This window comes from Artemia sp. Qi Xiang Cuo, chromosome 7 (genome assembly GCF_049724085.1).
Source record: "Artemia sp. Qi Xiang Cuo chromosome 7, ASM4972408v1, whole genome shotgun sequence".
In the NCBI taxonomy this organism is placed as follows: Eukaryota; Metazoa; Arthropoda; class Branchiopoda; order Anostraca; family Artemiidae; genus Artemia; species Artemia sp. Qi Xiang Cuo.
The window spans coordinates 53,179,828-53,194,255 of record NC_142800.1 but is presented as its reverse complement, the minus strand read 5'-3'; the positions used below and the strand labels follow the sequence as shown (position 1 = coordinate 53,194,255).

Here is a 14,428-nt window from a genome sequence, read left to right as displayed (position 1 = left end):
ATGCCGGTTTTTAGAGTTTTGGTTACTATTGAGCCGCGTTGCTCCTTACTTACAGTTTGTTACGAACTGTTTGACTGAACAAAATGATAGCAGAAGGTTGATTTTGATTTTCCATTCAACACTCTTCCCGAATATAATATTCACTACCAATATAGCCTTAGGCCATGTATTAGTGTTTGCTGATTTTGTTGGTTTGCCTTATTTTTTGTATTTACTTCTCATGAATAGTTAGTCTATGAATGCTAAATGCTAATTAAAAACTCATGAAAATCTGCAAACTTCTGTTAGAGACTAGGACGATATCCAGCCTTTAGAGAGGGGGGAGGGCTGACACATAATCGTCATGGTGTTGTATATAATATTTACAAAGATTGCTGAATAAGAATCAAATGGTATTATTTTTTTTTGCGAAAGAATTCTTCCTAACTAGATTTTTTTCTTTTGGAAATCATCTAAAAAATTAGATACGACTTTCTCTAAAAAAAAGTGCATGAAATTTTTACAGAAATTACAGAAGATCTCATAATTTTAGTTTCCATTTTATTAAATTGTAATCTATTTTATTATAGTCTTTATGTAATTTTAATTTAGTCTTTTATATAATTTGTAATAGTTTTTTATATAATTTATTATAGTCTTTAGTTCAAAAAGGAATCTTACGCCAACACTACCAATATTTCTCAGCTAGTGTTGGGTCGTCAATTAGAGGGTGCATTCCCCCCTAGATTTTGAAATACACTTTATTTTTTGCATTTTCACTGAAAAAATGCGTCTTTTCTATTTTTGTGGAAAAAATTGAAAAAAACTCGTCCTCACTAGGTTTAAAAATATATATTCTGCTCTACCCCTACATTTTTGTGAATGATTCTAGAACGTCTAGAAAGATTCTAGAATGATTCTCGTATTTATCAAAGTTTCATGTCGAATTAATGGGACTAGTAAATTTAATTCAATAACATAGGCCAATTTTCACAACAAAGGAAATATTGAATGGCATATATTTGGTTCCTTAAAGCTTTCACTTCACCTTTTTTATACTTTACTTTAGATTATACTTTCTAGATCCCACTTTCTTGAGCTATAATGAACGAAAGGTTAACTCACAGTCCAGTAAACTTATTAAAATTGATTTTTGCAATTTGTGGCGTTCGATATGAAATTGCGATTATTGAATTGTGTCCAAAAGCACTTATTGAATCTTATTGTAATTAACTATTTTCCTTATTGTGCTTCAGAACTCAATAAGCTGCAATTCCCCTTTTCAGATAGAAAATTCTTTTCGTTTTTATCTATCAGTATAAACTTAAAATATTTTGGTTAATTTCAAAAGTTCTATGGGTTCGGAAGGTTTTTTTGATTTTTTGTTTCAGGAAATTGGTTTTGATGTTCAAACCGTGGTAGGTGAGGCAGAGTAATTACGCCTCTTCAATAAGTTATAACATTTAATTGCAATAAGTTCTGTTAAACACGGGTTAGGATGTTTGGGCCATGTTTTAGGAATGAGGTACGTTATGAGTGTTTTGCGTTACTATACGTTAGTGATATTAAATAATTTGTAAATATTATCTAAAACATACGTAAATAGTATTTTAAGAGTCAATTTGACAATTTTAGGGCTTTCTACATAATTCGGCCGGTTTTCTGCCATTTTTTTCTAAAATTTTGTGGATGCTGGGAATAAAAACAAAAAAAATCTGAGTATCAATGTTGCATCAACTGCTGAAATGTAGTAAAGAATTAATCACAGCCGATAGTAACGGAAAGCTGAAATACACGTTTTAAACAGACGTTGTCTAGTGATAAAATTTTCATCTAAAGGTGATTCAGGAGTGACAAATATTGTGCAGATTTTACTTTATTATAAAAGTTTATCACGAGAACAGACTTTCGGTGATTTTTAAAAAGGACCTGAAACCCCTTGAAAATGGCGATGGATCAAAATAAAAAAAAGTATGCAGCATTGGAATCGCTATCGTTGAAAATCATAAACTGGAGACCTCCCCTCATGCGTACGTGTCTGTCTGGAGTCATGGAGCACTTTAAACTAATTGACCCTGTGACCCAATTCACTGCCATTTTTTAAATTATGCTCTATTTTTTTTCAACGACTAGGATTCATCCTCAGAAACCTGCGAAACCATATAGAATGTATGAATAACTAATATAAAAGAGGAGTAAATTTACCAGCTGCAAGTTTTTGTTTTTCCCTACAAAATTTTTCTCATGGTTTTGATTAAAATTCCTTGTTATAGCCTGGCCATGGCCGCAAACTTTCGGATGCCTCTGATTTTCAATCTCGCACAAAAAAGGATGCTAAAGCACAGCTAGTCAAAGAATTGGACAAGTTGCTCCTCACCGCACCAGCACCCCACAAAGAGGTAAGGATTTCTTTTATCCTGTAATAGCGTCAAAGAGTTCCAGCATTAATGCGATGAAACATTTTTAAGATTGCTTATGTGTTGAAAGGAGTGTCGTAATTTTAAAGTTTTAGAACATTTTTTTTTTTATAAATTGGAGAAATTTTATTACGAACCAGACTAAAAATACAGATGAGTTACATTAAAATTACAGGTTTCATATCACCAAACGTGGCCCAAATAACTATAGCTGGCTATCTCTAGTACTTTTTTTATTGTACGGAATTTCCTGGCCCAGCTTTTGGGGAGGCTTTGATCATTAAACCCCAATGTCATCTGGCGGCACAGTAGCCTACTGGAAGGATTCGTTGTTTGCCCTCCTTTGGGTGTTACCAACTTTTGCATCTAATTCCAAGGAGGGCTCTGCTGTTTCACTAGCAGTCCTATTTTGACACTCTGATCTAGTTGTACTGTAATTGAAATTCTATAGTCCTCATCAGTGAATAGGCCGTTGTGTGGTGGCTATATTACAGAAACATGGAATCCTAGCACAATGTGGCTCCAAGTAAGACCCAGCGAGTATGCTGTACAAAGTAATTGAAGGATTCATTACATTGAAACCGGAATATTCTGGCTATTCACCATTCAGTTTTATATCCCTATTGTAATGAAGATTGAACGGTAAAAAGGCAGTATAGTCCAGTGGCTGTAGTTTGTGTGACTTCTGTGGTAGAAGGGTTAACTTGGTGATGTGACTGTCTATTACCAGCGGTAATGCATCAATTAACAGATCCAGAAGATCGGATCTCTCTGATTGTGACCTTGTATAGGGTCCACTGTACCCTCCACTGAGCCAAAATCAAAGAAGCGGTTTATCCACTTTCTTCTCCTCTGGGGATCACCAATTTTGTTGGGAAAACAAGGACTGGGGGAATTGTGTTTCCAAGAGCTGACATAGTTGCCAGAATTGTACTAATAATTGATTAATTACTAATTTAGCGGAAGTGCTCCTGCCAGCTTGTATAATCTCTGACTCAGCAACAATTTTCTGTAGCTTTGATACGACGGCCAGGGCACTTTTATCCATATTCCAAATATTTTAACACTAAAATCTAAATTGTTCTATGACTCACTTCTGTTTTTCAACAAACATCAAACCTGTGTCTTGAAGTTTCGGGTCCTGGAGCGATGGTTTTCTTCAAATTTCCTTAATCTAAGTGGCGGATCTTTAGCTATACCGGTGCCATATCGAGCTATCCTAGCCTTTTGTTTGGCATCTCATCCAGCAGGGTAAAATATTCCATTCTCTTGGCATATTTGTAGGTAAGTAGGAAGCCCATAATGTAGCTTAGATACCTCAATCAGGTAAGTTTCCAACTCAGTTTCTGGTTAAATGATCAAAATCTTCTAGGCTATTTCTGCAGCTTCCCGTATTTTTTCATAAAATATCTGAAAAAACTGTAGTTAAGTTATAACCATAAACAATAGACTGTATTAACGCACAAAGAAACTCTGGTTTATCTGATATAAGACGATATAATAATATACCGTATTTACCGAAGATATAACACGGTATAATGGTTAATAAATACAAAAGAATGTTAATATAAAGCAAGCCAAAGCTGTGAAATCCCCAAAACTCTAAACGTTACTACGCTTCCGCTTTCATGGGTTGGGTCTATCCATGATTTTTCGCTGATGTGGAGATTGGATCTTTAATAGTTTATTGTATTTCTGTTTTTGTAAGTGACAAGCACCACATTAAAATTTGGTCGTCTTGGAATCTGGGTTTGGTCCTGGATTTTTCAATGGCACTGTGGACATGGCCTAAGTACTACTATTTGGAACACATTCGAAATGCAAATTAAGGTATGTCGACACAAATATAAAACTGTAGCTTGGTGTTTGCAGTAGATAATACAGATATTCCTGGCTATACATCGTCTTAATGTCTTTTACGATTGCACAGTCCTAAAATTCTGCAAGTATGTGCAATGATGCACTCACAACTAACCGCAAACATTTCGTAAATCTGAACAGGTGTACCTAAAAATAATTTCTTAAATCTTTCTTAACCTCTCACGTAAGCGAAGTTCTTTCAGTTCCGCTTCATATCTGATGGTCACATTATCGAAGAAAAATTCTTACTTAAAAGAAGAAATTCTTATGTTATTAAAAATCCAGGCCGAAATTAAGTCATTTAATGACTAATAAATTGATATGTTACCAAGGGAAGGACTTAAACTAACTTATGAAAAATACTGACAGAGTAATTTAACAGCCACGCATTACCTCTGAAGCTGTAAATAAAAATATAGTTTGTATTTGATTTTTTATTAGCCGACTTATAATATACCTATGTCACTTTCGACCTATAAAAAGAAAGAGATGTAAAATAGATATACACCTGTATGTGACACATTATTTTGATCTGTGTAAAGTGAATCAATGTTTCATTATTTTAGCAAAAAGAGAAAGAATTTGAAGGGTTTCAAAAACTGTATTCAAAATTTTTGGAAGACGATGGAGCAAAACTCCAATGGGAAAAAATTGAAAAGTTGCCTGAAGATTCGGTAAGACTTTCTGTTTTTATTCCTATCAACGCCTTTGACTTCTTTGCATCTTTTATTTGAAAAAAAAACATCTTTTTCCTCCTATCTTAAAAAATATTTATCGAGAAATATTGACAATCTTGAATAGAATATTTATCTGTATATTCTATATTTTTATTTTATCAAAATCGTTCTTGCCCCGAGCCATATTCCAGAATGGAGATGAAAGAAAACCGCCTGCAAATAAATAGCATTAGAAATGTCAAAAACTAATATAGATTCTGTCTGATCCGAGTTTGTGTCGCTCTTTCTTTCCTAAAATTACATGCGATGGAGTGAATTATGTATGATTTCCACTTCGTCATTTAATATTGTATAAGCTCTCATAATAATACTGATTATCATACTTTTAAAAATGGAGGTTCATTGGACTTCTTTGCAAGACAAGTGATTGTATTTAACTTTATGCGATAAGCTACAAATAACTTCTAGGCTCACCTATAGTTTCTATACGAAAACGTGAAAAGAATTTATGAATCAGATTAGCGTGGGGTGGGGGGTGAATTTTTTCGTTTCTACTTATACTAGGAATGGAGGACACCTTGCCCCTGAGTGAAATTTCACGCGCAAGCTCATTTCAATATACCCTTTCACCCTGGTATAATCTTCATTGCATATTACCTACATCCCTTTGGACAGTATAAAGAATAAAGGTTTTCAAGTCACTCAAGATTATCTCAAAACAGGTATTTTTATCCAGTGTGAAAATAAATTCGTTCCCCTAGCCTTCTTTATTGTATGATTTTTTTTTTCAGCTGTTAATCATGGTGGAACTTAGAAATATATATGGTTGCTTTTTTCATCCTAATGCCACTTCGGAAATACCTGTTTTCTTATTATCTATGTTTAGGATATCTTAAGTTTTAAAGTCGCTTTCAATTTTCTTCAATATGATCTCTCCCAAAAATGCTATGGTTCTTAAACGATGTTGTATATATTTTTTTGAAGTGGCATAACTTGTCCAACATATTTTCAAGTTATGCGCGTTTTACTAAATGAGATTAGCATGGTAACATCTGGGATCCTTTTTTGTGTACTTAGTGCATAACATTTTGGGTGAAATTTATTTGCACAGTTTCTTCCATATGCAGGTTCTGGCTTGTCTCCCGTCATTTACCCGTGCCCCAGCCATTTAAACATTTGCCTCTCAATTACTTGGACTATCTATCTTGGCTTTTCTCTGTCTACAATTAGCCAAGTCTTGATGCAACCTACTGCAAAATACTTGATAGCTTCAATTCAGACAGAGTCTGAATTGTGATATTCGTAACGAATTACACATTCTAAAAATTTTTTTTTTTCTTCTCCTGGAGAGCTGACATTTTTCTAAATAAGGTTTGTATGTAAAAACTGCGATATTGATTTGCCTTGGATGATAATGGTGATTACAGAAACGCGAAGAACCAATGTTCGTGTTTTGAGCTGAAAGATATTAAGCCACAAACCACCAATACCATGATTAAACACAAAAAATAGGGAATCTTTCCCAAAAAAAGTTTTCCATGTTTTTTTTCTACAATTCTTCCAGTGTCAGAAATAAATTAGGTCTGGGCTAAGCCACTGTCAAAGCTGACCTGTACGCAGACGTTTGGTGGGGTTATCTGAAGAAACATGTCTCTACCCCAAACTTATCTAGATTCTTACGATTTTCTCGGTAATTCCATATATTTTCCAAATAATTAACATATTGTTGTTTTCTCAGTTCTGCTCCCCTTCCAAAGAAAACTCATGCCTTTTTGTTTTTGTAACTGATCACATCCCTAGACCAAGCGTATTTCTAATTGGTGAATTTTATGATGAGCCTGTCACTGTTCTGATTGGTTTATTTTTAACTCAATGAAATTTGCTTGGTCTTTGGTATTTCGGATGTTCTATAGATACGCGTGTTTTAACAAGCCTACTTGTTCTTGTACTGCGTCACATTTGTTCCTTTATAACTAGAATATATTAATTTTATGAAGGTAAGAGACTATAAAAATTTGGAAGCTCCCAAAGATCATCAAATTACAGAGATGTTGAGGAAGTTAGTCGTCGTGAAGTTGAATGGCGGTCTGGGCACATCCATGGGCTGTCAAGGTCCCAAATCTGTCATTGCAGTCCGAAACGATTTAACGTTTTTGGATTTGACTGTTCAACAAATTGAGGTAAGGTGAATCCCTATCTGAAAGTGAATTCAATCGTCGAATTTCAAAATTAGTTAACTCCCTAAAAAAGACATAGAATAGAACACGCTGATTGTGCGTTCGTGAATTTAATTACATAATGCTAATTATCTGCTGAGGATTTTTTAGACCTTTTTTATATGCTTGTGCAGATACGTACGTGGTGGGGGGGGCACGTACGTAGTCAGTATAGTATACCTATTTAAGTTCAGACTAGAGCCTGTGCATTATAAAAGTTGGGGTCTGATTTTTTCATAAACTAAAGATATACAGTGAAGACATATACAGAGAGGATATAAGGTGATATACAGTTGCAAGAAAAGGATCTATAGATTGGCCAAGATAAAAAGAGGCCCGGTGAGAAAACGGAAGTACAGATACTTACAGAAAAGTCAATTATTAGTGTACTATGGTTTAATTTGAGAATAGTATGTAAATACAGAATTATACATAATAGCATAGTGAACATTAAATAGTCCACAGGGGGTACTGGAAGTGTTCACCATGAATTTCGATGCATGTCTCAATATGTTTTCAAATACTTTTGCCAATTTATTTAGTGTAGTTTCTGCTATCGTTCTGTCAATTTTCGTTTCCAACTCTTCAATCATATACGGGTGACTACTGTACACAGTTAGTTTATCGCCCGATGTTTTAAACGCTATTTAGACGCTGATACAAGACTAATTAAATCTTTAACAGTAAATATTCTGTATACACATTCATATCGTAAAGAATAATACTTTTCTTTGTTAAGTATTAACAACCCCTGAACGATGTCTTATTTTCTTATACTTAAATTTGGGAAATCAACAATTTCTACTTATCTTTTTCTTTACTATTGTTTCTTGTTTTTTTTTTCTATCACTGGGTACAAACTGAATATACAATTTTTTAACTCCTTAAGTTTATATTTAGGAGCCGAATGATTAAAAAAAGATGGCTAAAAATAAAGATTTATTTACAAACAAAATGCACTTAGAGGAGTATGGAAAAATAAACATACATAATAAAAACACTTATCATCACAAACATACACAAAAAAAATACACTAACAAGGACTCACAAACGATTAATACAACCCAACGGAAAATCTATGACTGATTCCGATCGCTGTCTGAATCTGCCATCATATACATCCATCTTATCACATATCTCAAAAACTCTGTAATGTTTGTTACGGAGTATACTAATGTGCTGTAATTTACAGCGCTTTTCAAAATCTTGCTGTTCCTTTCTTTCCTGTCTCCCCCCCCATATCTATCTTATCAACGTTGTATTACATGTAATCTAATCCTTATTTGTTATTTTACGCTCGTACAATCAATTGTTTGTATTGTGTATATTTTCTTTTTGTTTATTTGCTGCTTCATGGGTTTTCATTTTATCTATTTCACTCATTGTTTGAAAACGAACCATATTTTTCATTTACGATATTTTACAAATGATATACTTTTTACTTAATCACTAGTTTCAAGGTTTAACATAATGTTATTTGTTTTCCAGTATTTAAACAAGACATACAATGCCAATGTTCCGCTAGTGCTTATGAATTCATTCAACACGGATGAAGACACAATTAAGGTTATTCGGAAATATACAAATTTGGATATACGAATTGAGACCTTCAACCAGTCTGGCTATCCAAGGATTCATAGAGAATCTCAAGCACCTATTGCCAGGAATTGCTTAATTGAAGATGACCAAGAAGCGTAAAGAATTTTTATTTTTTATTTACTTTATGGGATATTACTTTAAATAATGCTGATTTAATGTGTATTACTTAATAGGCCTTTTACTATTCTACTGTATAACTGTTTATTATTTTACTTAATTTATGTAATATTTTTGCTTGTTAAAATCAAATATTGCAAAAACACAAAGATAGTAGAAATGCCTTAAAAGCTGATGAAATTTGCCATGTTTAAAGATTAGAAAGTTGTGAAGAAACTTAAAGATTTTACAATTGAAAATCTTTTCTTGGATTGTTTTTACTTTTATTTGCATTATACTTCCTCTTTTACATGAGGAAAATTCCTACGGGAGCGCAAATGCTCATTAAAATGGAGATGGCGTTGTTTCACGGTTATACTGTAAAGTGATCTATCTTTTAAGCTGTTCTGAGGCTGAATGCTCTATCAAGGGCTAGGCACACGTAGCTGATTTCGGGAACTGATTTCAGCATCAGTGGACAAACGAAAGCAGTAAGAAAAATTTGGTTGAAAGAAAAATTTATTGCGCAAATTTTCAAAACAAAAAATCATGGGCACAATTAGTCAACTGGAGTCTATTAATAGTTACTTGACTCATCTTAGCTTAGTTCTCAGTTTAATTCTCAAGCTCAGTTGTCGGGTCTTTCACCACAGATACCTCTGGCTGACTATTTATTTGTATCCCTTTTTTTGGTGATGATCATGTTCAAAATCAGAACTGATGTTGAAACTCTGTTGAAAATTTTTCAGTCTCAAATCGACGCAGAGTTCGTTTAAAGTCAGCGCTAATTTGGAAATCAGTTCCTGGAGTCAGGAACGTGTGTCCAGCCCTTCAGGATGGAGTAAAAGATGAAATTTGAATCTCCAAACCGAGTCGGATGGATGGGGAGTGTTCGCTAGTGAATCTGCCTAAAGTGCCTTCTCGCTGATTAAAAACTGTAGCAGTTGTAGTTTTTTTTTCCTTTAACAAAATTCTCTCTTTGGCTCAATTATTTCTCATTGGGGCATGATTTTTCGTTAACAGTTGTATATGAAAGTATTGTGAAAAAATTAAGTTTCTCTGTTAAAAAAAGGTATCGTCAAATAGTTTTTCTTAAGTTTGAACCCCTTCACCCCTCACCCTTCTGAGTTGAGAGGGAACCCAGAATTTTTTTGACGAGTAGGCAAAAAATAAAATCAGGTAAGTCAGCTATCCAGATGTCATAGCTAAAACTTTTGAGGGAAATTATGTTCAAAAGATAAAATCAGTTTCGTCAAAAACTGAGAGTGGGGAGCAAAGTTGTAGCCAATTTTCCCAAATCAAGTGAAAATGACAGTGAAAGATAAAAAATTAGCCATATGATAAAAGCCATATGATAAAGTCAAACCTATACTAAAGAAAACTGACCCGTTTCCCTGGATACTTGAATTATGCAGGCTTATCTTAGTGCTGGCATGATTTTCGAGAAACTAAAGTTCAGTAGGGGGGGGGGGACAAACTGGGTTATATGGGGAAGGGGGGTAAACTAGGGTCTGGATGGGTCAGTTGCCACCCTGCCCCATAGAAAATTACGCCCTGGATAAGATGCACCATAACATTCCATCTTTTACGTATTTTCTGTTTGCAAATAATAGCTACTTAAATTTTCGAAATGTCTCAGTATTTATTTTGGCTAGATCTGTTGAATTTCTTTATTCTTATTCAGAACATCTACACGTCCATCCAATTCGGCTTTTACTGATTCAATTAATATCTGTCTGTCTGTCCAAAGATACCCTTGTTTCAGCTAATTACCTGTGGATGCCAGAATCGAGTTTATCATTTGAAGAACCTTTAAATGATCATCTTAAATTGTCAAAACTCGGTTTTGCTTCGACATCGTGTGTCCAAGCAGTGACGTTACTAGATTCTGCCAGATCTCTTTCAAAATTTGGGCTGGTTGAAGTTTGAAGATTCTCCTTAAATAAAATATCGTTTATATAATTGGTTGCTTTATATCAAATCATTTATTTATAGTTGGTACCCACCTGGTCACGGGGAATTTTATGCCTCATTAGCTAAGTCACGATTGCTTGAAAATCTCCTGAGTAAAGGATATGAATATTGTTTTATATCCAACACTGACAACCTTGGAGGTCAACCGTGGATTTTATATCCAACATTCTGAACATGCTGATGAACCATCGAAATGGATCCCCCGTCGAGTTTCTTATGGATGTCACTGACAAAACCAGGGCAGATGTTAAGGTATGTTTTTTTTATTCGTTGCTAACAATATCTACGGTATTTCTACGAGAATTTTCTTTATGCAGAATTCAGTATTTAAATGGTTTATTTAGATTCGCTTTTGTTTTTATATTTCCGGTATTCTAAGATCCGAAAAGTTTCATCCTTGAAATCATCATCGCTGGACTTGCTGTCCATGTACCCTTGAAAAATAAATTTCCCGTAAAACTGATATTTAGCTCCTTTGGGTGTCACTGTAATTCACTGGCATACCTTTTTAATTGAATTGCGGGGGTATGTTCAATTTACGTCTAGATGGGCCCGTAATTAGGAAAAGCTTCTTTGAGAGCTCTATCTTCAAGTTTTTTCTGGTAAATAAGACAGAATGAAGATAAGTAATATATGAGCCTTTCAGAAGCTGCTTTGACTAAAAAATCGACTCTTTTAGGTTCTATAGTCAAGGTGCTTTGCTTTGTATATCTACACAAAATATTTTATTCAAGTATATGAACGAATACCAAAAAACCCCGGCCACTGTGTTTAGTACATTGGAATCTAAACTTGTGTCAATTGTAACTGAAGTTTCTACAACTCCTTTGAAATTTCTTGTATTCTCCATAATTTGCCAATTTTGGTGTTTTTTCTTCAAGTTATGCATCACGGAAATTAATTTCATTTATTTAAGATTAAATATAATTATATATGAGGACTTTGTCAGATAAATTATCTGAATTTAACTATCGTCAACCGGAATTACTGAACCCATGTCTCACCAAAGATCAGACATTTACAATTGAAAACATCTAAAAAGAGCTATAAAATATTTTTTGGTTCTTCCATTGCTCGTATGAAAATGATATGATTCATCTTCACCAGACTATCTTGGAAATAAACCACACAAAATCACTATGGACTTTGGACTAAATAGCTGTGATTCATCTTTCACTGTCTCATTCTTCCTTCCTGCCAAACCTACTACAAAGCTAAATACTAGCTTAGATTAACTAGAGAAAATGTCTATAAGCTTTCACACCTAGAAAATTTCACTTTGGCAACACAAATGTATTGTATTTCCTTTGTGAAATATTTTATTCGTCAGTTTGACTGTTTCTCGACGACTACCTTGTGTCTACTACATTGACCTTGAAGTGTGCGTGCTACTTTGGATTTTTGTTCAAGGTGTTTTTAGTTCCTTAATGGTTCTATTAATTTGATATGTGGATATTTATTTGAACAGGGTGGCACACTCATTCAGTATGAAGGGAAGCTCCGTTTGCTTGAGATTGCTCAGGTGCCAAAGCAGCATGTTGATGAATTTAAATCAATTAAAACATTCAAGATATTCAACACGAATAACCTGTGGATTCGCCTGGATGCCATTAAACGAGCTATCGATGAAAACACCCTGGATATGGAAGTGATCGTTAACCCAAAAACACTTAAAAATGGTGTTAATGTTTTACAGCTAGAGACAGCTGTTGGTGCTGCTATGAAATCGTTTGACAATGGCATTGGTAAGTTTCCCTTTCCTATTTTAACATTGCGCAAAAACATACTGTGCGCATAACAAGCAAAGTATTTGTGCGTAAAAAAATTTGCGTAAAGCTTATTTCCTGCTTTTACTCTATTTTATACTTATAATACATTTACTACTTATTGTATTCTAGTGTATTCTACTGAATGCTTATTTAAATATTGTGTTTTGTTAATTAGAAAAGCGAGTGGATGTAGAAATTTTCTTTAAAATGAGTTCTAAGAAAAACTATGATGTTCCAGTGCCCCGCTAGCAGCAGAGAAAAAGAGGACACATAAGTGCTTCCCATCCTACAAAAGTGATTGTTCAAGCCAGGGCACTATAATTGTATGTACAAGGTTTTTGGCCATGGCGATTCCACTGGTGTACTTTTTATTTTGATCCGATTTGGTTTCATAATAAGTAATTTTGGGTTACTATTGGCTGAGGTTCGTCCTTTACTAGGTTCCAGCTATGATACTACTTCTAATTGTGTCTTTCAGAAGCCAATCTGCTTTCAGAAGCTAATTCCCAGATTTTAATGTAGTTTATTTTTGTATTTTAAGGGTTCAGCCCAGAAATGGCTTGTACGTGGGAGGCGGCTATAAACTCTTTCGTATCATCAAAGATTTATAGATTCACAGAGATAATGTTTCAAAACAAGGATGAATGCCAAAAATACTTGAAAGCTTTTTGCCATCACAATTTAATTCATTTTTAGATGACTGTTTAACCAAGTTTGTTCTTCTAGAGGTTTAGGAATATTTCCATCCTGAACGTTTTTTCCGCCAAATATTTGGTGCATCAAAAGAAAAAAAAGAACAATGAACCCCGGAATAGTTCAGACTCAACAGGAGTTTAAGCTATTTTAAAATTTCCCGCCGTAATTGCGTGATTCTTTGTTAATAAATATGAAAGAATTTTATTCACTCTTAGCAGAAAATTTTTGCACTCGCCTGTTCTTTTTATTTGTGTGCTTAGTGTTTTCCCTTTTCTTTTTCCTTGCTCCACTATAATCTTCTGTATATGGTAGGTAAATAAATCCTTATTATGATTATTTCGTAAACGATCTATGGCCATTCCATAAGTTATATTTAATTCTCTTGATTTTTTTTGTGTAAAGATGCTATGCTTGGAATAGGCTTGTTTTTGACAGACAACATTCATGGAAGAAACATGGTAACGTCAAATTACTGGTCCTTTGAATCTGGCAAGGGCGGATCCAGGATTTTTTTCGGGGGGGGGGGGTACTAATTTTCGACTTATTTTCGACTCGGTCAAAAATATCGGGGGGGGGGGTTCAAACCGGGTAACCCCCCCCCCTGGATACGGCCTTGGAATCTGGACGTAAAATACTGGATCCAAGTAGTGTTAAACGGGAAATAATTGTCACGTGGCCGGTTCTTTAATTACCCCTTTTTTAAATTTCAGCTCCGCTGGGCATGGATTGCTCTTCATTAGATGCAGCCATGATGAAAATTAAATAAAAAAAAACAAGTTTTTTTTAACTGAAAGTAAGGAGCGACATTAAAACTTAAAACGAACAGAAATTACTCCGTATATGAAAGGGGTTGTCCTCTCCTCAACGCCTCGCTCTTTGCTCTAAAGTTTTTTATTGTTTTAAAAAATAAAGTTGTGACACAGAGTCAAACTTTAGCGTAAAGAGCGAGGCGTTGAGAAGGGGACAACCCCTTTCATATACGGAATAATTTCTGTTCGGTTTTAAGTTTTAATGTCGCTCCTTACTTTCAGTTAAAAAAACTTGTTTTTTTTATTTTCAGTTAAAAAAACTTGTTCATATTTCTTCTGGCAAAAAATACAAAATTCCACATTTTTGCAGATAGGAGCTTGAAACCTTTAAAGTAG

At 34.3% G+C, this 14,428-nt stretch overlaps 1 pseudogene across 1 annotated transcript in view; it reads left to right on the top strand.

The window, feature by feature from the left end:
• LOC148950421 (UTP--glucose-1-phosphate uridylyltransferase-like) overlaps positions 1-14,428 on the top strand; it is a 39,421-nt pseudogene that overhangs the window by 18,388 nt on the left and 6,605 nt on the right. The window contains exons 2-7 of the transcript XR_016142005.1: positions 2,253-2,378; positions 4,823-4,930; positions 6,931-7,113; positions 8,638-8,843; positions 10,840-11,070; positions 12,287-12,563. The product of XR_016142005.1 is annotated as a UTP--glucose-1-phosphate uridylyltransferase-like (transcript). The remainder of the gene's footprint in view (positions 1-2,252; positions 2,379-4,822; positions 4,931-6,930; positions 7,114-8,637; positions 8,844-10,839; positions 11,071-12,286; positions 12,564-14,428) is intronic.